Source organism: Rousettus aegyptiacus, unplaced genomic scaffold (genome assembly GCF_014176215.1).
Source record: "Rousettus aegyptiacus isolate mRouAeg1 unplaced genomic scaffold, mRouAeg1.p scaffold_m13_p_8, whole genome shotgun sequence".
Classification (NCBI taxonomy): Eukaryota; Metazoa; Chordata; class Mammalia; order Chiroptera; family Pteropodidae; genus Rousettus; species Rousettus aegyptiacus.
Window position 1 is genome coordinate 43,384,071 of NW_023416311.1, and position 22,246 is coordinate 43,406,316.

Genomic DNA, 22,246 nt, shown 5'->3' on the forward strand with positions numbered 1-22,246 from the left:
ATTTCATCCTAGTTTGTAAACAATATTTATCTGATAAACTAGCATTTTATAAGGAAAAAGAAATCTTGTGCCCTATGAAATTTAAAAATGAATTACATTTCTTTAAGAGAATCTGTTTTTATAAACATCTTATAATATTCACTGTATCGTCTTTCAGTTTTCAATTTTCCTTCTGGACCAATGGAGAGACACAAGGTACAAAGAAACATCATAAGATTTTCTGAATGTGACAAATGCTTTTCCTATAAACTTGAATATTTCATATGGAAAATTTCACAAAAAGGTGACATTGCTTTATGAGTCCTGCCTGGGGTCTGAAAACATAAAGATTAGGAGGAGAAATGTCTGAAATGAAAGAATACTCTAAGGAAGAGTTACTTGAATTATATATATCCCATTAGCTGTGCCACCAGAGATCCTGCTTCGACAGAATACTTAAGTACATTTTCATTTAACATAAAACCTAATCTTGCTAATCTACAAAAAGAAAATGTCAGATTGGTGATTTATTTGCTTTCAGGATATTTATTGGAACCTGATTATATCAGCGTGTATGCACAAATATTATAGTTTCTATAGTTCTTAACATCTCAGTACTAATATTTTTGTAACATTTTGTAAATCTTATGTTATTATACACAGTTGACAATTTTTAATACTAAATCTATAAACAAATGAGGAAATATTGAGACAAAAAAGTTAATTTATTATTGATAGTTAACTTAGTATTTTAAAAAATCACATGTTGTGGGAGAATTCTGAGTGAGTTTATTTCAATGTTACCACATACATTACCAAAATAATGCTACATAAAAACTCTAAACCTCAAAGCTTACAACAATGTGAAATTATTCTCATGATCAAAGGTTTGACAGTTTGATCTAGTCTAGAACAAATGTGCCACTCTTCTTGGGGCTGCTGGTTGAGGTTATATGTGCTTTACGTGCTTTTCACTGTTTCTAGACCAGCGTCTGCTCAGAGCACATTCTTATGGCAGAGCAGAAACACAAGCGCCAAACTTAACTGTGCAAACACATTTAAGACTTCTACGCCATCATAGTCTAAGGTTCCATTGGCCAAAGTCAATCACATGGTCAAGCCCTGAATCCATGGGGCAGGGGAATACATCGCACTCTTGGAGAGCTAGGAAAGAGACGAAAGGTGAGTATTCGTTGAACGATAATCAGAACTATCTCATTTATTCTTTATGATAAATGAAATATAAGATTGAAAGCATTCCTGTCTGCACCATCATATACAGATACACCACACAATATCCTTTCTTCTTTTCATAGCATCTGATAGGGTGTTTATTTAGGACCTGCGATGAACTTTTTTGGGGACCCAAGATAAACTTTTATGTGTGTAAGCAGCTATCTGCTTCCTTTTCGGTTGTTTGTTTTCACATACAGGTATATTTAGTGCATCAGTAGAGTCCACTCATTATTTTTTTCTCTTATTGTTTTCTCTAAGAATAATGTATCTTAGGCAAGGGAGAGATATGAAAGGATGGGTGCTCCACCAAATTGTCGCACCAGGGCAGAGGCCACATCTCTGCCTGTTGCTGTGTCTCAGCACCCAGTATTTGCTCTCTGAAGGCTCAATAAATATTCAAGTGACTGATTCCCAACTTGCAAGAGGGGACCTCTTGTGTCTCACCTCTATCTCTGTCTCACTTTGTGTTAATACATATAGTTCGTTAGAATATAAGTAATATGTTCTTTACTGTGGTAAAATACATGTAATATAAAATGTACTGTATTAACCATTTTAAAATGTACAATTTGGCGGCTTTCAGTATATTCATAATGTAGTGCAACCATCCCCACCTTCTAGTTGCAGTATTTTTCATCACCTCAAATAGAAATGTAGTTCTTATTTAGCAGGTATTCCTCGTTACTTTTTACCAAAGCCCCTGGCAACCACTAATCTCTCTTTTGTCTCTATGTATTTACCCCCTCAGGACATTTTCATAGAAATGAAATCATACGATATGTGAATTTTTGTGTCTAGCTTCTTTCGCTTAACATACTATTTTCAAAATTTATATGTGGTACATAGCACATGTTAGTATTTCATTTCTTTGTATGGCTGGAGAATATTCTATTGTATGGATATATGACATTTTATCCACTCATCAGTCATGGAATTTAGGTAACTAATATTTTATATACATGTTGATTGATTTTAGATACTATATGAGTCTAATAAATTAACGATCTCAGAAGTTTATTTCCCCTTGTAGAATCTATCAGTGAAGAGGAACTCTTTTGCAGAATTTAGTCGGAAAGGGAAGAGGAGGAAACTTGGAGATTTTCCAGAAAAATAATACCAACATGGTATATAGTGAATTTCCACTGCCCAATTAAACTGTGATAATCTGATTTTTTTAAAAATTTAGTCTGGATTACTATAATTAGATACTATAGTCACTTGACAGAAATTTGGTAGGACACCAGGAATCAGCAGCTGGTTATTTTTAATTGTGACTTTAATCTTGCTTCTTTTCCTTATTTTCATGACACATGCCTTAGTTTTCTTTTATGAAATAATAACACCCAAATGGTACTTTCCCACTTCTTCCCATGCTTTCTATGCCAATGTTACATGTGCTTTCCAGCCTCCTCCTTTTCTCCAAAAACATTTAAATCCTTGATCATGTGAGATTCTGATTCAAGATTTAAAAATACTTCTCTCCCTGAAGATTTATTACCCCAATTAGAATCTGAAAGGGGCTGAATGGCTATTTTGTTATCCATAGAGTCCAAGAGGAGTGTGATGGAATTAATTTAAAAGCTTGGGAAAATATGTGAGTAAAATGGAAGGAATTGGTGTAACCTGGAGAAATGAAGACTGAGATCTTTAACACATAAAGGACTATTATATAGAGGATGAACGGTTGTTCTCTGTCTTCTATGAAAATAGAATAAGAAGAAATGGATATAAGCTATAGAAGGCAGGATTTGGATTAGAAATAAAAAGCTTTCTAACTCTGTAAGGCATGTCATCACTGTCCTTGCTAAACTCCAAGGCAATTTAAGGTGAAGACTGTGGAAATAAAGAGTTACTTATATTTGTAAATAACGTTTAAGAGATGCTCCTAAATACCCTTCCTTGTGACTATTTAGACGAGGAAAGATACTGACCTGTTTCTGGATGGTTTAAGACCCTGAAGAAAATAGGGGAACCATACTGTCCTCTTTCCTCTCTTTTGAAGTGTCTGGACCCACTTAATAAAATTTAGTGAATTAAATAAACCCCTCTTCTTAAAGATGAGAAAACTGAGGTAGTATAGTAACTATCTTCCCTAAAATCTCATAGGTAATTGCTATTAGGATCAAATTCAATGAAATATTTAAGATAAAATGTTGATTTGAGAAAAAAAAATTGATTTCTACCTATTTTTTACGGAAAACACTGAATGAACAACCCAGAACTGGACTCAGGCACACACTCCCCCTGCTGCACCTGCGATGCCTGGACTGTTTCCAGATCAGCTTTTTACTACTCTATGGCTAATTGGTTAAGTGAGTCAGTGACTTGGTTCTAGTGAGCAATTTTTACCTAATACTGAGCAATTTCTTTCAAAATGATTAAAAATAATGTATTTGGTAATTACACAGTTGCTACAGCATATGAGTCATTGTGCTAAGTCGTGCTGCTAGGTAGTGCCTAAGATCGAAAAATGTCTGAAATAAAGAGGAGATAAACTATCCCTTTAAATATATATATATAAAATACACACACACACACACACACACACACAATTTCTCCCTAGTAATATTAAGGTTGAATGTCAGAGAAAAAGTAGGAAAAAAATAGCAGGAGCAGTTTTTGTTTCCTCGGAAGATGTCAGGGTTTGGCTTTAAACTCCACTTCTGCGCCCTCCCTGGTACCTTCCTCTTCCCTTTGCATCCAGCCTGGTGGACTGACCTGCTCTCTCACCCCTTTGCTTCCAGCACGTGCTTGCCGTTACCACCAACTCCACTGATAGCAGGCACTGAGAAATAAAGAGAAAAAAGTTGTTGAAAATACTAGTACCAAAAAATATATACCAATTGTCAATTATAAAATAATCACCATATAGCATAATGATAATGACTCATCATTAAATATGTCAGAATAACTTTGCATATACCTAATTTAATTTTGATCTAAGCTATTCATGTAGTTTAGTTTTCAAAACTTCTTGCATTTATAGCATGGCTGACTGTTCAGATCATGTAAAGCAATGAAGAGGAAAAAACCCCCCATGGAGCACCCACTTACATAATTAGACCTTTTGGTCACTGTTTCATCAATAATACTGGTTTAAAAAACTTTCTGTTGAAATGGAAAGAGTATTTTAACAACATTGCTAAATGGCAAGAATTGGCATATTGTTATAATTGCATTAGTTGACTTTCTCGAAGGAAACATATTTGTTTTCAGGGCTGGCTAATCTTGGCATAATAATGAATTGTTCCTGATGCTAAATGGAGAAGAAATTTAATCAGGTTGTTTTAATTTTGGCAATTTCAGGACTTCTAGGTTCTATTTCCTGCTTCCCCAGCAAAAACTGAACAGAGAATATTGAATTTTCTGCTCATTAGATACTTTGTTTGAGCATAACTTTTTTTTTAAAAAAAAATTTAACCAAAAGATAACCAAAGGAAGTCACTTTCTTGGCCATCCCTCATCTTTGGGCAGGCACTATTTTTAACTTTGATAAAGTAGTATTAAGTTGTATTTTGATTTTAAGATTGAAAAAATAATGTAGGCACTAAGGGAACCAAATATAACTTAGAATAAATTTTTACAATTAAGGAAAGAAAGAAATCAATTAGTGGCTTAGCTACCAAATAGGGCTACATTGATCCACTTAATGGGATTTCTTTAACTCACTAGTCTCTATTATCTGGATTGAATTGTGATTCTTTATCTGTCACCAATTTTTTTTTTTTCCCTTGAAGGAGTTATTCCAGATTTTTGGAGGCCTCACTCAACTGCAGTGGAATCAAAGAGTTTTATGTATTCGAATTCTTAATTATAAACATTGTGACAAGCATTGGCAAAGTGGGATTTGGCAGAGTTGGTGTGATGTCATAGAAAAGAATTTTCTTTGTTTTATTTAAAAGTGGTTTCCAAGTTTTTACTTAGTAAGTCTGGCTTTTATCTCAAGTTCTAAAAGAGCCCTTCACCAGATGTCAGAACCAAGACATTATCTTTGACTTCTAAGGACTTGACCCAGGCTGACCTGAATTACTCTCCTTCATGAATAGAATGCAAACTTCTTAAATAACACTCCATCTCTCCAGGCCAATGCTCTGTCTTTTCCTTCCATTTATCTTGCCCTATCTATCTTCAGCCTTTGTCTAAAACAGTCCTTTCCCTTCTCAATTCCCTTAACATGAAAGTGATTCTCAAACACTATCATCTGCTTGAAACATTTTCAAAAAGAGGTGTTGATTCCCAGCCTGATTTTATCCTCTATAAACAGACAAGTTTCAGATTGATAAATCTCATGTCATTTAGTGGAAAAATCCTAAAACAGAATATTAAGCACATAGGTTCGTTACTACTTAGGGAAAAAAAAAAAAAGTCAGTGGTAAGTTATGAAGGTCTGTGTGAATTTTCTAAGACCAAATGACAAACCAGGCTTTCTCTTAGATAGTTCCCTGCGTTGGGAGGTCAGGGAAACTTGATAGAGCATTTTGATTCTTCAATGCATTTGAAGTAGTTACACAAGGTGGCATCACGGACAAGATGGAGGAAAAAGCTGGGTGAAATGGCCACATCTGGCAGAACAATAATGACTCCTTAATGAAATTATTTATTTAGAATGTGATCTTTAGGGGCATGCTATAAGGTTCTAGATTTATATTTTGGATGAGTCATGGAAAGCCCTTTTCTATTTCCTGTCTGATTTTCAAAACCCTGCTTCAGAATCCCCTCCTAACGGAAGGCTTCTCTCACCCTCCAGTTTGACTTAGAGGCCTCTCCTCTGCTCTGCTATGATAGTTTTTCATGGTCCTTGCCACATTGTTCTGTGATTCCTTACTGACTTGTCTGTTTTCTTTGCTAGGCTGTGAAATTCTAAGGTCTAAGACCAATCTTAGTTGACTTTTTGGCCCACAGCATCTGGTACTTAGTATCCATCAGTAAAATTTTTTGAATAGGTGAAAGAATGAGTGATTTAATGCCATATTTATGATTTGTTTTATGTGACACAAAAAAAGAGTAATATAATTAGTAACAGAATTAAGATTCAGAAAGAATTGAGTGGTTAAAAATGGCTCCAACTAAAACGAAGTTTAATTCCTCGACTTCATTGATCCTATCAGCCAGCTTTTTTTGTCTCTTACCCCCTACCTGTTCCCTGTTGCCTCATCACCAAGCTTAATATTATGGTTGATCATTACAATTACACTTTTGCCCATCTCTGGCCTTGTCCTTTACAAAACCACAACTGTGGATAAATCTAACTCTTTACATGCCTCCATGGATAAACATGGCTTAAAGAAAAGCCCACCACCCCGAACTCCCTCTGATAGCTATTTCAGACTTATTTCTCTCTCCTTAAACATTATCACTTCCTCCCCATTCTTGCTTTCAGCTGATGACCTTCCTTTCTTTTCCCTGAAAAAAATGTAAGGAATCTAATGAGAACTTCCACCTGACCCATCACCCTCTCTGCACCCACATACTTTGCCTTCCTTTATGTTCCTAGAGAGACGAATTGTTTATGACCCAACATATACCCACAATATACACTAGACACCACCCCTCTCATTTACTTAAGAAAATCAGTCCAAGATTTCTGGAAGTTCTTACAATATCTTTTTTTCTTTTCACTCTCTACTAGGTCACATTCACAAGCATATAAGCATACTGTTATTTCTTCTACCCTAAAAAGCCTTCTTTAGATCTTACTTCTGCTCCAATTCTTTGCAGCAAAACTCCTCAATGGAGTTTGTTTGACAATGTTTCTAATTTTTTCCTCATTCTCTATTAAACTCACTCTAATCAAGATTTTGCTTTCATGCTTCTATTAAAATGGCTGGCTCTTTATTTTCATCTCACTCGATTTGTCAGCATCCTTTGATGTTTTTAACTACTTCTTTTCTCATAGATATACATTCTTCCTTTGATTTCCAGGACACCATACTAGTTTGGTTTTTCTACTACTTTATTGGTTACTCATTTTCAGTCTCTTTTCTTTGCTCCTCTTCTCTGCATCCTCGTCTTCTCCAGGAGCCCTAGAGGTAGGGCACACTCTTTGGTTTTCTTCTTTTTCTGCATTTATTGCCTTGATGATCATCTAGTTTCATGGCTTTAAAACTCGTTCGTATGCTGATGACTCCCAGATTCACATGTCTAGTTCAGATCTATTTCTCAAATGTCTGATTCTTACAAAGGTCCAGAAATAAGCTCCCTACGGCCAAGTCTGCTCAATTTAGAGCATTCCGCATCTCAGTTAATGGCCTTTTATCCTTGCAGTTTTTCAGGCCAAAAAACCTCGGTGTTATCTCCCTTTTTATCACACTCTATATCCAGTCCCTCAAGAAAACATTTTAACACTACTTTCAAAACATATCCAAAATCTCATCACATCTCATCACCTCCACTGTTACCGCCTCAGTCTCAGCTACTATAGTCTCTGGCCTGGATTACTGCAATAAATTCCTCATGATCTCCCTGCTTCTACTTTTGGCCCCTTCAGTCTATGTTCAATATAGTAGCCTATGCTCAAAACCTTGCTACATTTCATTTAGAGTAAAAGCCAGAACGTACTGTGACTGCAAGACCTTACAGTATGGTCTGCTCTTCCTTCCTCTACTTTTACTTTATCTCCTCCTCGTTCACTCTGCTCCAGTCACAATAGCCTCCTTGCTATTGTTCAAACACACCAGTCACATTCCCATCTTAGGGTCTGAATTGGCTGTTCTCTCTGCCTGGAACACTCCTTGCTCAGGTACCTGCATGCCTAATTCTGTGCCCTCAGCACTTCTGATCATCCTCTTTTTTCCCCCGCTTTTTACACAGCACTTGTTATTTTCCAGTATACTATGTTATTTATTTATTTATTAGATTTATTGTTTGTTGTCTTTCTCCCCTTCTAGAAAGCAAGTTCCATGAAGGCAGAGTATTTTGTTCTGTTTACTGATACATCTCAAATACCTAGATATCTTAGCATATTGTAAGCATCTAATAAATATTTTTGAGTGAATAAATAAATATTAATTTAAAAACATTCACAGTTACATAATAGACAAGTTGTGACTTACCATTTGTTTGTGAGAAAAAAATAAGAGTTAGTCAGGTGTAAATATAATATACTGTTATCCTCTCATTGCTAAACAAGTTAAGCTTTAGGTTGTATTAAGAATAAAGGGAATTTATCACTTTTCTATTGGTTCTACAAATATTAAATACCCTTTATATTAGTAACTATCTTAGGTTATAGAACTAGAACAATGAACAAAACAGATAAAAATCCTTGACCTCATGGAGTTCTATTCTAGTGTAATTTACTATACTGCTGTGTTTAGTGTAATATACTATATTCTATATGGACTATGCCAGGCCAATTGTATTGCATTTTCTTTGGTCATTACCCTTGAATAATATATCACGCTGGTTAAGAGTATGAACTTAGGAATCAGAGAGATTTGAGTCTTCACTCAGCTAACTATTATCTGTTTGATTTGGGCAAGTTATTTAAACTTTCTGAGCCCTAGTTTCCCCATCAGTAAAGTGTGGGCACTTAATACCTATGGTAAAAGATTATTTACTTAGACTTGCAGTACCTGACACATTCCAGATTAATATTTCCTATGTTAGCTATCTTAACTCCAAAAGAAGATAATGACTTACAAAAGACATTTTAGTCTGACACTTTGGTATATATATACTATGAGATATTAAGTATGAAAAGAAATAAAAAATTTTAAATTTAAAATGCATAAATCTCATAAAATCATTTTTACTTAAATGTCATGCAAATCACTTAAAGAATTTATTGTATATATATTGGTGTTTTGCATTGAATCAAAATATTAGCCTGTAAAAGGAAAACATATCCCATAAATCTAAATATTTAATAATGTAAACCTTATATATAATGAATGTATTTTGCCTACCATATTTTTACAGTAAAATCAGAATTTATAAACTATGTTCATTTCCTAAAAAATGGTAAAAATAAAATCTAGTAATTTTTTAAGCAAAAATTTATTTTAAAAACATGAAACTGTCCCTAACCTGTAGAAAGAGGATCGAGAAGGTCACTAATCATTATGATTTGCTTCTTTCTGTAGCAGCTACAGGAGAGGATAATACAATAGGTCTTTGGAAAATTTCAGGCAGGGACCTCTGCTTGCTTGTGCCATCTTTCATTTTGAAGGCTTTAACCCAGCCTGTATATCTGGAGTATCTTCTGTTCACCAGTGAAGGAATACATTTTATTTAGTGGGATCTGTGAAATTTTTCACAGCATCTAAAAGCCTCATCAGAATCATTTTCTAACCATCCTTTGTAATCCAAACCATCTTGTCCATTTTGTCATCACCTGCCTGTCATTTGCAGCCTTTGAGACCACACCATCTCTTAACACAGCATATGGCAGCAAAGTGATCTTCTATTACCTGGTATTACTAAAACTGACAATTATAAAAAACAAAAAAAACAAAAAACAAAAAACCCTTTTTAAAGAATAACTTATTATTTGAATGCTTAAAGTATTTAAACTCAGATAAACGATCTTCTATTGTGCCATAAACAGTTACTATTAGGAGTTCAAGAAATAATAATGTATATAAAGAACTTATCACAATGCATGGCACAGGGTAATTGCTTAATAAAAGACTAATTATTATTGTACAATAAATTAGTGTACATTTAGAGGAGAACTCCCAGGATTGTGAAGGGATTTAGTATCATGTGAGGAATTTCTGAAAAAGTAATTATGCTTAACTGTGTACATATGTTATGTATTCCTATTAAACATTGTATATTTATATTCTTTTAGAGCTCTTCCTGTACATTATCCATATTAGCTAATAAGTTCCTAGGTGACAAGAACTATGCCAGTTTAATTTGTCTTTTTCCACTCTCTAACCAAGCATTAAGAATATTGTAGGCACATTCTATTTGCATTAGATAAAGCTAATTGAATATTTTTCTTTCCACCAAAGGAGACTGGGAGTTTCCAACAATTCCTGGAAATCATTAAATTAGGATTAATGATTATCTATACAGAGAATCTCTATTGCATAGATTGATGTTAGACAAGGTCATGGACCTACATTAGTCATTCATTTATTCAGCTTGTCGTTTTCAAGTCATTCAGTAAACATTGATCATTTTTCACTCTTTATTAAGTATGCCTGGGAATTAGATTAAAAAGCACTTTTAGGCTGTATCATTAATGTGGTATATATTTGTTCTGAAAGTCTGTTTAGATGTGACACACCTGGAATGGCAGTTAGCTTATTTGACCTAAGGAAGGATATTAGATTGTATCATAAAATTTTATATTGACTATACTTACATACAAATAATGATTGATTTAGTCAAGGTTTTTTAGTTCAAGCAATAGAAAACCCAACGAGACTGGCTTAAGCAAGAAAAGGAGCTCATTAGCTCATATATCTGAAAAACCCAGGGTATTTCTTGTTTGAGCATGGCTCGATCCAGTTTATTGATATAATTTCATAACCAAATCACCCTTTTAATTTTGATCCTGCATCCCTCTAGATGTTGGCTTCCCTCTCAAGTGGACTTTCTCTTTGGATTGTCTCTTAGCAGCTCAGACTTATATCTTCAGAGTAGCAGAAAGGAAAGAATTTCTTAACCTAGTGTCCATAGCCAAAGGCCTGGAACTATCTGACATGGTCATGTTCTCTTTGCTTAACTGATTCCTTGCCTTGGGGTCAGGGGACCAGTGTTCTGATTGGCCCTCAAGGACCAAATGTCCACCCCTAGACCCGGGGATGGAGTTTTTCCCATCTTAACCAGTTGGTCTGAGAGTTGGTGAGCAGTACTACCAGACCCCATTACTTAAGGAAGAAGAAATGCATGATACATAGTTATACAAAGATCCACAGCACAGATCCCTGTGATACTGGGGCTGTTCAGACTGATAGAATTGTTACTGAGAAAGGAAAGGGCTTCATATTAACATTAATCTTATTATGTCTTTTACTATTTACATCGTTGATCAGATACCGTATCTGGAAATACTAGCACTATGCTTTTGCTTTCTTTAATTGTATTATGAAACATTTCTTTTTTCTTTTTCTTTTTTTTTTAGTGTTTTAGGGCAAATATTTGGTTACTCATATCATAAAGATTATCCTATTCGCAAGTTATTTATATTGATACAAGGTCTCTTTCCAGAAACTCCAGATGGACAGGGAGGTTATTATGTAAACACCTACAATGAAGAGATTGCATCTAGAGATTGTTTTTCTCTTTCTTGCTAGATGTGTGACTGTCCATGAATGTGTGTTACAGACAAGGAATTTTCCAGTTTTTGTAGTGTTCATGCTCCAAATTTCCCTCTTAAAACTGCTAAGACACAGTTCTTCTACTTTATTTAAAAACAACAATTATAGCAAGAGCAATAGCAACATAGCAAAATATTCCATCTACCTTTAAAGGTATATTGTGAGAATATTTGCTTATTTTCAGAGAAAAAATGTACACTTGCATTCAATGTTATGTAAGAATCTCATGGATGCATTATAGGCACCTTCACTCTGCCAGACACTGAATTTACAAAGCCCAGCAAGGCAAATCTCATCTCTGTCTTTTACATTTTTTTAAATATCTGATCACTCTTGACTCTCTGTTTATATGCAAGAGAGAAGCAGCAAAATACTGATTGGGATTGATATATTTGGCTGGGGCTTATAGCCTGTGGGATATCATCAAGATGGTCAGCAAGTTTTTCCATCCAGATGTGAGTTTCTGTAGATTTTTATTCTGGAACAATTCTCAGAAAGAGGATCTTTCAACTTCCTGCCTGGAGGGTGTAACATTGGCTTTTAGCATACTACATCTGGGAAAGCAAAGGGCTCCAGAGTGTCACTGGTTATTATGCATATAAAATTTAACTCTCCCTTTTTCAGTAAGGCACCACATCTCACCCTCCTCTGTGCTTGGTGTCCCAATCTGGAGCTCTCTGGTTCAGTATTTTATGAGGGGTGGGAGAGCATTTAGTCTGATTATGGAGGTGGGAACCTGAAGAGCTCAGTGCTCCTTATATAAAATATTTCCAGCTTGCTTTCATAATGGCTGCTGCTCTATTTCCTGAGACTTTCCAGGATTCTGAGGATCAGAATGGGTTGCTTCTCATTTGTATCATGTTCATGCAGATTTAATCTTCCTGCTGCCTGCTAAGTCATTTACCATTTCTCCATCCATTCTCTGCTTTCATATATTTGATCAGGGTAATAGTGATCTCCTGGATGCACTGAAGTTTATGTTTTTGTTTCTGTTTTTTGTTATTTATATTTTTTTGAGAGTAATTTTTAAAAGAAGAGGACAAAAATGTTTTTTACTGTTTTGAAACTAAATATCATCTAATTTATGTCTCCCGATCTTAGTTTTCTTATCTATGTAATAAACTAGATGGTTTCTAAAGATGAAATTTCATCATTATTATTGTTTTCACATTTATATTAGTGGGTGTGTGTGTGCATGTGTGTGAAATTTCTCATTTATCGATTTTAGGACAAAATTTTCCTGCCAAGAAGTACTGAAAATTAAAACATCCTCTATGTTAATTAATATTATTTCAGACATATAAATACAAGTTTAGATGTATAAACTATGATGTTATAGGGTTTCCCATACAATGGTGTTTAGTTAAACATAGTTTAAAAGATGGGACATCTTCCAAGCAGACCACACCATAAAAAAAAAAAAAGTAACTGTTTACAAACTGCTATAGCATAAAGTCCCTTTAGCTTTGAAAAAAAGTGACTTTGCAAAATGCAATAAGTATAAATCTTAGGTGACACATTCACTTGGTTTATAAAGAGATAAAAAAAATACCTTATTGGGACTCTTAATACATCTGTATTTTCTACACAAGCCATTTATTCTATTAGGATTCAGCTGCTAACTCATGAACTGGAGAATTGATGATTTTTAAAACTAATTTTAAAATTTCTATTCTCTTACATTGTTAATTCTTGGGACAAAACATGTCCACTTTGGACATTTACTCTGATCAAGCCAATTATAAAAGTAATACGATTTAAAATAAATTTCAACCCATATTTGGGATTTGAGTGTAACACATTACTCTGATGCATAAGTCCAAAGAAACACATTTTTTATTTATGCATTTCTATTCTCCTTTTCCTTCTCCCTCCCTCCATTTCTCCCCTTCTCTCCTAAATGCCTTTAGTCCTATTTTCTCACTAAGAAAAAGTTTCTACATGTCTGGCCAAAGGTGACTGCCAACTACACTTGGTCACCTCTTTGAAGATTAATGATGGAGTTTCTACCCAGCATGCTCTAGGTTTGCTGTGTTCAAGTTTTGCCAAAATAAATCTCTGGGCAGCCCAGTACTTGTTTGGAAGAGGACTTGAGAGAAGTTTAATCATTTATGGGGTTGATTTTTTGACAGGTCAGCAGAAAACTGCTTTATTTAATCCATATTAATGTATTTAAGTAAGACACAGGAAATAAAGGGTATTGGCTTTGGCAGCAGGTTTAGACAATAGAAAATACAGGGAGTTCTTGTGAAAGCCACCGATAAGCATACGCATCTCTGGGAAAATATATTCCATGAGCCCATAAAGAAGCCAGTTTTCTAGTTATGTGAACATCAAGTATCAATTGTTCCTAGACACAACTGGAGAGAGAAAGAAAAATTGGGCCCTGGTTTAGGTTTATTATATGACCATGATCTCCAATAGTAACAATATCAACAAAACCATGGATTCCCAGAAAAACCTTCCTGGAACCTTTAGTGAATTCCTTGGAATAGAGTGGTAACTGAGAATTCAATTACCATGCAATAAGGATGAAGGAATAAAAATTGGAGTTCAGGTACAGAATGAATATTACCAACAGCCAAAGAGAAAGGAAGGAAATGAAAAAAATTAAAATAATATTCTGAATGGACATGTGCTCCTGCATGCAGTGTCATCAAAAAGAGAAGCCAGCTAATTTTGGTCATCTTTTGAAGTTCTAATGGCTTCTATTTCCCAGGAGTGACCAGGCCCTGAGAGTCTGACTCATGTTTACCAAAATACTTGCATGACTGAGGTAGACACAAGAATGATAAATCATTTATTAACAAAGGAAAATATAACTGGTCTGTGGCCTGGGAGTCCCTGAGAGAGCATGGTCAACACAATTTTTCTCTGTGGACAAACCTCCGTGAGAAGGTTCATCATGGTTAAAAACCACAGAAAAAATAAAAGGATTTCAGGAGTACAATTTATATAATCAATCTGTTCCTACCCCAAAGTTAAACAACTTGAGAGTCAGTTTCTTGGTGATCCTGGACTCAGAGCAAGGGGGCTTTAAATAAACTGTGTGTGCAGTGGCGCCAGTACAGAGATATGTGACGCTTCCGTCCCTTGAGAGGGATGGATTTGCCAGATGGGCCAAGGTAGTCACAGTCTGATGGCAATAGCTTCTAAGATTCAGCTCAGCAATAGAACAGCTTTATGACTGGACTGGAATAAGAACGGCAATCTCTTTTTTCAATTTATTTGGATTTTCAGAACTACTCAAACCCCATCCTTAAATCCACTTCTGTTTGATAATTGAATGCTTCTGGGAATAGCTTTACTTTACAGATTATGTTCATCCACTGTTATTCTCCAGCATCCATTCATCTCTTTCTTTGACCAACCAAGCTGGAAAATTAGTAGCAATAAAAGTTATCATCCATATATTTCAAAACTTTACTGGTGTTTACCGCATTGGCCAGTGCTCAGAATTGTGGTATGGCTTTTGCTTGAATATCATGGTAGGGAAAGGTGTTCCAACATATTTTATTTGTTACTTACTTCTATATTCTTTATTCTTTGAATCAGGAAGCTATTATGGGAAGGCTCTGTGGTTGATTAAGGATATCAGTTCTTCAGCTCCTGAGTTTATAATTGCAAATAACCACTTAATAGATTCAGAGTCCTCTGAGACCCACTTAGGAGGCTGTCAGCATTCCATTTTTAACAGGAATCCCCTATACCCACACTCTGACCAGTAGACTGCAGTGGTATTCTGGGTCTAGGAATTAGTGTTAGCTCAGATCCAGAGTGCAGTAGTACAAAAAGTTTGAGTATCACATTTCCTAGTGCAAAGTTATCCCACTTAATGTTGTAGGTCTCTATGTAGATGGATAAAAAGAATAGATAACATTCACTGAACACTTATTATATGTCAGGCAGTGTTCTAATACTTGTTTCTAATACTATGTTTCTACTTAGAGGGGATGGGCAAATATTTCTATCTTGTGAAAGAATTCTCTTCAAATAAGAAATGGGTATGCAGGCTGGACAGCCAAAAGCAAGACAAAATGAACCCAGAGAACTGGCAAATGTCACTACATACATGCTGGTCCACTCTGTCTCTTCAACTGCTGCTTAGCGTTCCATTGATTTGGTTTCCCGTAGTTCATTAGCAACTTCTCCATCCGCAGACATAGTTTCTATATTTATCACTTCTTCAAACAATAGTTCACTGGTATTTTTATGTCTCTGAGCACATAGGTGGAAATTTTTCTAGAGTTTGTACCAAAAAGGAGGGTTTCATTATCAGGTTTGCATTTTGCCTCTATGATGAAGAGGCCAAGTCCACACCCTTCCCACTTAAAGAGATGATTCCAAGTAACTACAGCGACGAACTGTGGTAAACAGAGGCAGAGAGCTATTCAGGAAAAAACCATTGAATGGTAAATGGAAGTCTTTCAGACAAGCAAACAAATAAACAAATGCACAAGCAAAAAATACCTTTACCAATAATCTTGTCCTCATAATGAAAATCAGCCTCGCACTGAAAAATGGATAGACAATTTTGTTCCTAGAATCTTAGAAGAGACAATTAAAACTTCAGAAGAGACTCCAACTTTTAAAAGACAGATTTTAAACATGTAACTTTCTAAACCAAATATATATAGCATGTTTTATATATCCGATGCCTTCATCTCTGTTTTTTTTTTTTTCCCCCTTTGCGCTTACAGGAAAACACAGTTTGTGACATTCGGGAAAGCTGTTTCAGCCCCAGTGTTGATTGATAGCAATAGATACAAGGATTAATAAAAGAGATGCGCTCAGTGAGTCACCAGCATAAGAGCTAAAAACAGGTCACTTCCCAAGGTAAATCAAGTGGGCCCCAGCATCATCCCATAGGGTTTTGAAGCTATGATTGAAAGTCAGAAGAGAAAAGATGTGTGTTTGCCAAGACACATCAATGCTTTTGACATCTTTCAACCTAGACTGTTTGGTGGCATTTCCAGACAGCTGGTGAGGTCCGGAGGTGGGGAGTATAAAGCTAAAGTCAAAAACTCTGTTGAAGTGGATTTGCTATAGCTTTTTATTTTAAATGCATGGATGTTTGAAGGTGAAAAATTGGAAGTGGAAGATGTTAGTGTGAGGTGATAGTCCAGTTCTCACTCATATCTTGGCAGGTCTGCCTGACTTTTCAGTAGGGGTCAAAAGCCAGGAAATTTTATGTTTTTCATGTTACTCATATTCCTATTTATATCCTATTAATGATAGTCCTCAAAAAAAAAAAAAAAAACCCACCTGAAAACAAAGCCAAACACCTCAATCAACAATATTATATGAATCAGGAAAATCAACCTCTATGTAGATACCAGAAAACTGAAAAAAAGCTAGGATCAACAATATTATTGATTTGATATCCTACATCATAACATCACAAATACTTTATCATGTTTTCCAGTAAAGAAGCTTCATATATAATTAACTCTGACCTCATCTTAAATAATCCTAGATTATCTGTTCACTTTGTAATTAAAAATGTTTCTCTAATTTTTTGATGAATCTATAGTTTAGGATATTGTTATTGTTAGTAAGAATTAGTAGGGGCCAAATGCAAGGACTCATGTGTCTCCTTCAACTTGCCACTGCTTCTTTCTAGTCAAGAATATCAAATTCCTTCTTTCTTCTAGTGTGGGCTCTTGCTTGAGCTTGTTATTTGATTCAGTTAGATGTGACGGCTCTGGTAAACTTACTTATTTGGAATTAAGTAAACTTACTTATTTGGAATTAAGTAGACTTACTTATTTGGAATTTACTATGGCTCTCTAAGAAACAAAAAACAAAAAACCCAAAAACTTAACAAAAACATATAGCTATATGCTATGGGATAGATTGTGTCTCCTCAAGAATTCATATACTGACGTCTTAACCCGCAGAACGTCAGAATGTGACCGTATTTGGCAGTAGAGTCTTTACAGAGGTGATTAAGTTAAAATAAGGCCATTAGGGTGGGCCCTAATGCGATATGATTGGTGTCCTTATGGTTAGAGAAGATTTGGACGGAGACAGGTACAGAGGGAAGATAGCCCTAGCAAACTAATACAGCACAAATCCTTTATTTCTCAGACTTTCCTGCCTAAAATTCCTCACATATTTTTAGATTTATTTGTCAGTACATTTCCATGTGTAAGTAAAAGGTCATAACATAATTATTTCTCCCACTAAAAGCAATGTGGTATGACACACACAATCTTTAGTAGAAAATACTTCAAACTTAGGCCATCAAAATGAAATTGATTGTCTTTGCATATGACTTATGTATTATTTTAACACTGCCTGGCTCTCTGGAATGCAAAGCAGGTTTTATCTACATTGCTTATATACTGTAAGATCTTCCACTAGCATGAGCATTGGCTTTCTTCAGATTCTTTTTTACTTTAGTTGCTATTAACCCATAATTTTGGAGGGCCTACTATGATATGGCTGAGTTAAGATTATCTGTAAAATCTTGGGGAAAAGAATAATCACAATTTTTGGCAGTATCGATATAGCTCTATTTCCATCTCCTTGTATTTAGAATGTGAATTCAAAATGCAGTCTCCAAGGCAAGCATGTGTGCAGATTAATAGGAGGTTGTAATCATCTGTCAGTGATGTGCTCTGGTGAGAAAGAGTTTCCTTTTAACTAGCAACTACAGATGTTATATCTATAGCCATCCAAGAGACTGAGGATTAATGTAGATTTCACAATATCCTTTAGGCATCATTCCTGTTATAAACTTACATGACACAATAGGCCATGATGATGGATTCACGTTAGGTTTTCCGAGACTAAAAGTTTCAAAAATGATAGCAACTGTTTTATGTAGTTGAATGGTATGTTTTATCAACCCAATGTTCTTCTTAACCAAAGAAAATACCTTGTCAGCTAGAACTGACTGCTTTTTTTTTTGAAAAAGAAAATGAAAAAGAATGACTAACTATAAGTTATCTGTTTATATCTCAGTAAAGAAACAGATGTCATTAGCCTATGAGTTTTGTGGGCTTTTTACAGTTTCTTACATGTTTTAGGAATGATGGATTTAATATTTGTGTTTGCACCTTCCTGTGGTTAAATGTGTCAGTGGTTTAATATGGCAGGAATGTAAGAGAAGTTATTCGTAGGAGGAGATTTTACTGAACATATAGCTTAAGTTTCCTGTTATCCAGAATCCCTGATATGGCTGAAAAAATATACATATCTTTGTAAAATTCAGAACAATATTAGAAAAGGAGGAAGAGTGTCATCAGCAGGCAGAAAATTATGAGAACTTTTGCAAATTAGAAAGGATGCAATGCTGAAAACCTCTAAGCTCAGAGTGACTTAATATAGAGGAGAGGGATACTCATCAGAGTAAACAGGAGCTAATATCTCAGCAACGGAATGGTTCAGGCCTTTCACATCCTCCACTATACTAAATTACAGGCACAAATGAAATTCAATGCCAGGGTAAGCCTGAAAAGTATTATCAAAATTAATCCTTTAGGGGATCCCAGTGAGAAGAGGAACAGGTCATGTGTAACTTGAGACTTATACAGGCATGTAGGAAAAAGGGGACGGTATCCCTCACCAAGGAGGTTCAGGTTCTAAAGTGCTCCTCTGCCAAAGTGCACATTTACCTAAGCTGGCAAGGTGTAGAGGGAATGGATACCTAGCCTGCCTGCCAGCTGATGCCCATGGAGCTTTAATGAATGTTGCCCAGTCGATCCACCCTAACCATTTATGTGAAAACTAAAAGCAGTCTTTTTAATCAACATCAGAACCATATCACTACAGAAATAACTCAAGCCATCTATTAATGGCCAATCACAGATCACCAGGTAGTTGATGAAGACCAGCAGAAGGAGCAAGATGAACTAACGGAACCACTGATCCAAGGCTTTAAGAGAAATAATTCAAGGAATAGATGTAAACCTAAAAAATAGCTTAAAAATATCTTTAGAGAGAGTCAAATGGCCATTACTCATTAAAAGAAATGAGTAATGAGGGGGGGAAGGGGAGGAAAAGACTCCTATAAAGATGAATAATTAGAGAACACAAATTGCTTCTAGAAATGAAAAATCTCATTGGTAAAGGAAAAAAAATCAAATGCAAGGGATGAAAAACAGAATAAACATTGATGAAGGCTGAATTAGTTTCTGGATAATAAAATATTCCAAAAACTGCAGGAAAAAAGAGAAAGTAATGGAAAAAATAACTAAATCACAATTTTAATTCATGATATTAAATACCCCCCTTAATAGGAGTTTCAGTAAAAGAAAACATAGGAAAGAGAAAACGTGAAAAAGAGAGAAATTTCCCTTCGCCCAAATATTTTGAGTCTTCAGATTGATAGAGTATCTTTACATAACTATATCTTAATGAAATTTCTGATCTCTAAATTTTAAAGTTTCCAGAGAGAAACTCAATCAATGAGTAAAACAAATGAGTAAGAGTCAAACTGTAATCAGACTTCTAGTTAGCAAAAGTAGATGCTGGAGAAACAGTTAAGAAGGCCTTTTCTGTTTGCAGCTAGATGGAGAACTCCCCTCTTTTTGTGCCCACTTAAAATAATTTTCATTTAGCCCTCTGTTTCTCAAAACTTACTGATCATCCAGTCACATAGGGAGCTTTCGAAAAGTGTGGCTCCATAGGCCCCACGTCAAGAGATGTGAGTTTATTAGATCCAGGGTGCGATGTGGGACTCTGTATTCTAAAAAGCTCCTCAGTTGGGAAATAATTGGCTCAGCCCCAAGACACTGATGACTCAACCTTGTGGACATGAGCTCCAATCTAGGACTCATTCCTCTGCGTTCTAAACCACAATGCTGACTCAGTGTGCTCTTTCTTGAGGTCATATGTGTCTCATGTGGCCAGAACCCAGGCCACAATAATAATAGTCATGGTTTCTTCTTTATTTCAGACTAAACATGTCCAAGATGACAAAACTAACAAAAGATGTAGAATATTTGTGTAAATCTAACTCTATTAGAAACTGTAATCATTCATTTCTGACCTGTCCCTGTTGCTTAAAGGCTTAAATTTCACAATTAGGTTAAAGAGGTTGGCACGAGTTTTGCAGTCAAATTACAACTGTTCCATTCATGTGGATTTAATTAAGATGAAATTAACTTTAAAATTAAAGATTCGTTAGATAACACTATAGAAATTTGTCTTGTTCATAGAGAAGACCCTGTAGTTGCCTTTCACCTCTATAAAGTTCATTATTAAGAGAGAAAGTCTTACACTGGCCACATCATCACAAAACACATTAAGTAAAGAAGTAGCTTCTAAAATATGGTACATGATGCAAGCACTGAGCGGTAGGGTCAGATACACACAGGAATTCAACAGTCCATAATTTTAGCAGAACTTATGCATGCTGTGGATAATTGAATCCAATACTCTGCTTGTATATTTAAAGATGGAGAATATAGATTCTATGCAAAGAGCCACCAAGAGAACATATGCCAAGAGAACAGTATTAGGTGGTATGAAACTAGTTAATATTTTTTTCCCTCAAAGAGTTATTGTGAAGATTAGGTAAGGAAATGTGTGTGGGTGAAAGTGCATGGTAAATTCCAAACACTGGTCAAGTGGGAAGTATTTATATTAGCATTATTTTTACTATTATAGCATTGATGGGCTATTGAAAGATTCTTTTTTTCCTGTTAGAATTTATTTTCTTTCTTTTGTTTGATAATAATTTTTTATTTTTCAATTATAGTTAGCATACAATATTATATTAGTTTTAGGTGTACAGCATTGTGATTAAACATTTATATAACTTACAAAGTGATCACCTTGATACCCATCTGATACCATACATAGTTATTACAATATTACTGACTATATTCCTTATGCTATACTTTACATTCCCAAGACTATTTTGAAACTACCAATTCATACTTCTTCTTCTTCTTCTTCTTCTTTTTTTTTTTTTTACTGGCACTTTTATTAACATGACATAAAAATATTCTTTTTATATTTTTTATTTTTTAAATTTGATTTAATTTTCATTTCATTTTGCTTTTCCTTAATCAAAGCATTTTTTAATTCACTTGATGTAATTTACATAACTTCCAATTTTACATATTTTGTACTTCTTAATCCCTTCCCCTTTTTTACCCAACCCCCCTGCCTTCTGACAACCATCAAAATGTTTTCTGTATCTCTGAGTTTGTTTCTGTTTGTTTATTTTGTTCCTTAGATTCCACATGTAAGTGATATCTTTTGACATTCGTCTTTTTCTGTCTGACTTACTCCACTTGGCATAATATCCTGTAGGTCCATCTATGTTATTGCAGGTAGCAAGATTTCATTCTTTTTATATAGCTGAGTAATATTTCATTGTATATATGTCACCTCTTCTTTATCCATTCATCCATATCTTGACTATTGTAAATAATGCTGAAATGAACCTATGGATTCAAATGTCCCTTTGAGGCAGCATTTTGGGTTTCTTCAGATAAATACCCAGTAGTGGGATTACTGAGTCCTTTTTCTTCTGTTAGAGCCTTTGTTTTAAAAGTCTATTTTGGCTGGTAATAAGTATTGCTACCCTGGCATTTTTGTTAGTTTTCAGTTTCATGAAATATTTTTTTCTATCTCTTTACTTTCAGTCTGTGTGTGTCTTTCGATGTGAATGAAGTGAGTTATAGGTAGGTTATGTAAGGGTCTTGTTTTTGTATCCATTCAGCTACTCTATCTTTTGATTGTAGCATTTAACCCATTTACATCTAAAGTAATTGTTAATAGATGTGTAGTTGTTGCCA

The 22,246-nt window shown here is 35.0% G+C and overlaps 2 long non-coding RNA genes across 5 annotated transcripts in view; one reads left to right on the top strand and one right to left on the bottom strand.

Moving 5' to 3' along the window:
• The window catches only part of LOC118606530, a 255,284-nt gene that overhangs the window by 83,635 nt on the left and 149,403 nt on the right, over positions 1–22,246 (top strand). The gene's annotated exons all lie outside the window — the stretch shown is intronic.
• On the bottom strand, positions 665–20,174 carry LOC118606533. Of its 2 annotated transcripts, none has more exons than XR_004952497.1 (3): positions 20,079–20,174; positions 3,934–4,000; positions 665–1,143 (listed from the first exon to the last, which is right to left on the bottom strand). It is a non-coding gene; the product is annotated as an uncharacterized LOC118606533 (long non-coding RNA). The 2 variants fall into 2 exon arrangements; XR_004952498.1 differs by lacking the exon at positions 20,079–20,174 and adding an exon at positions 15,562–15,866.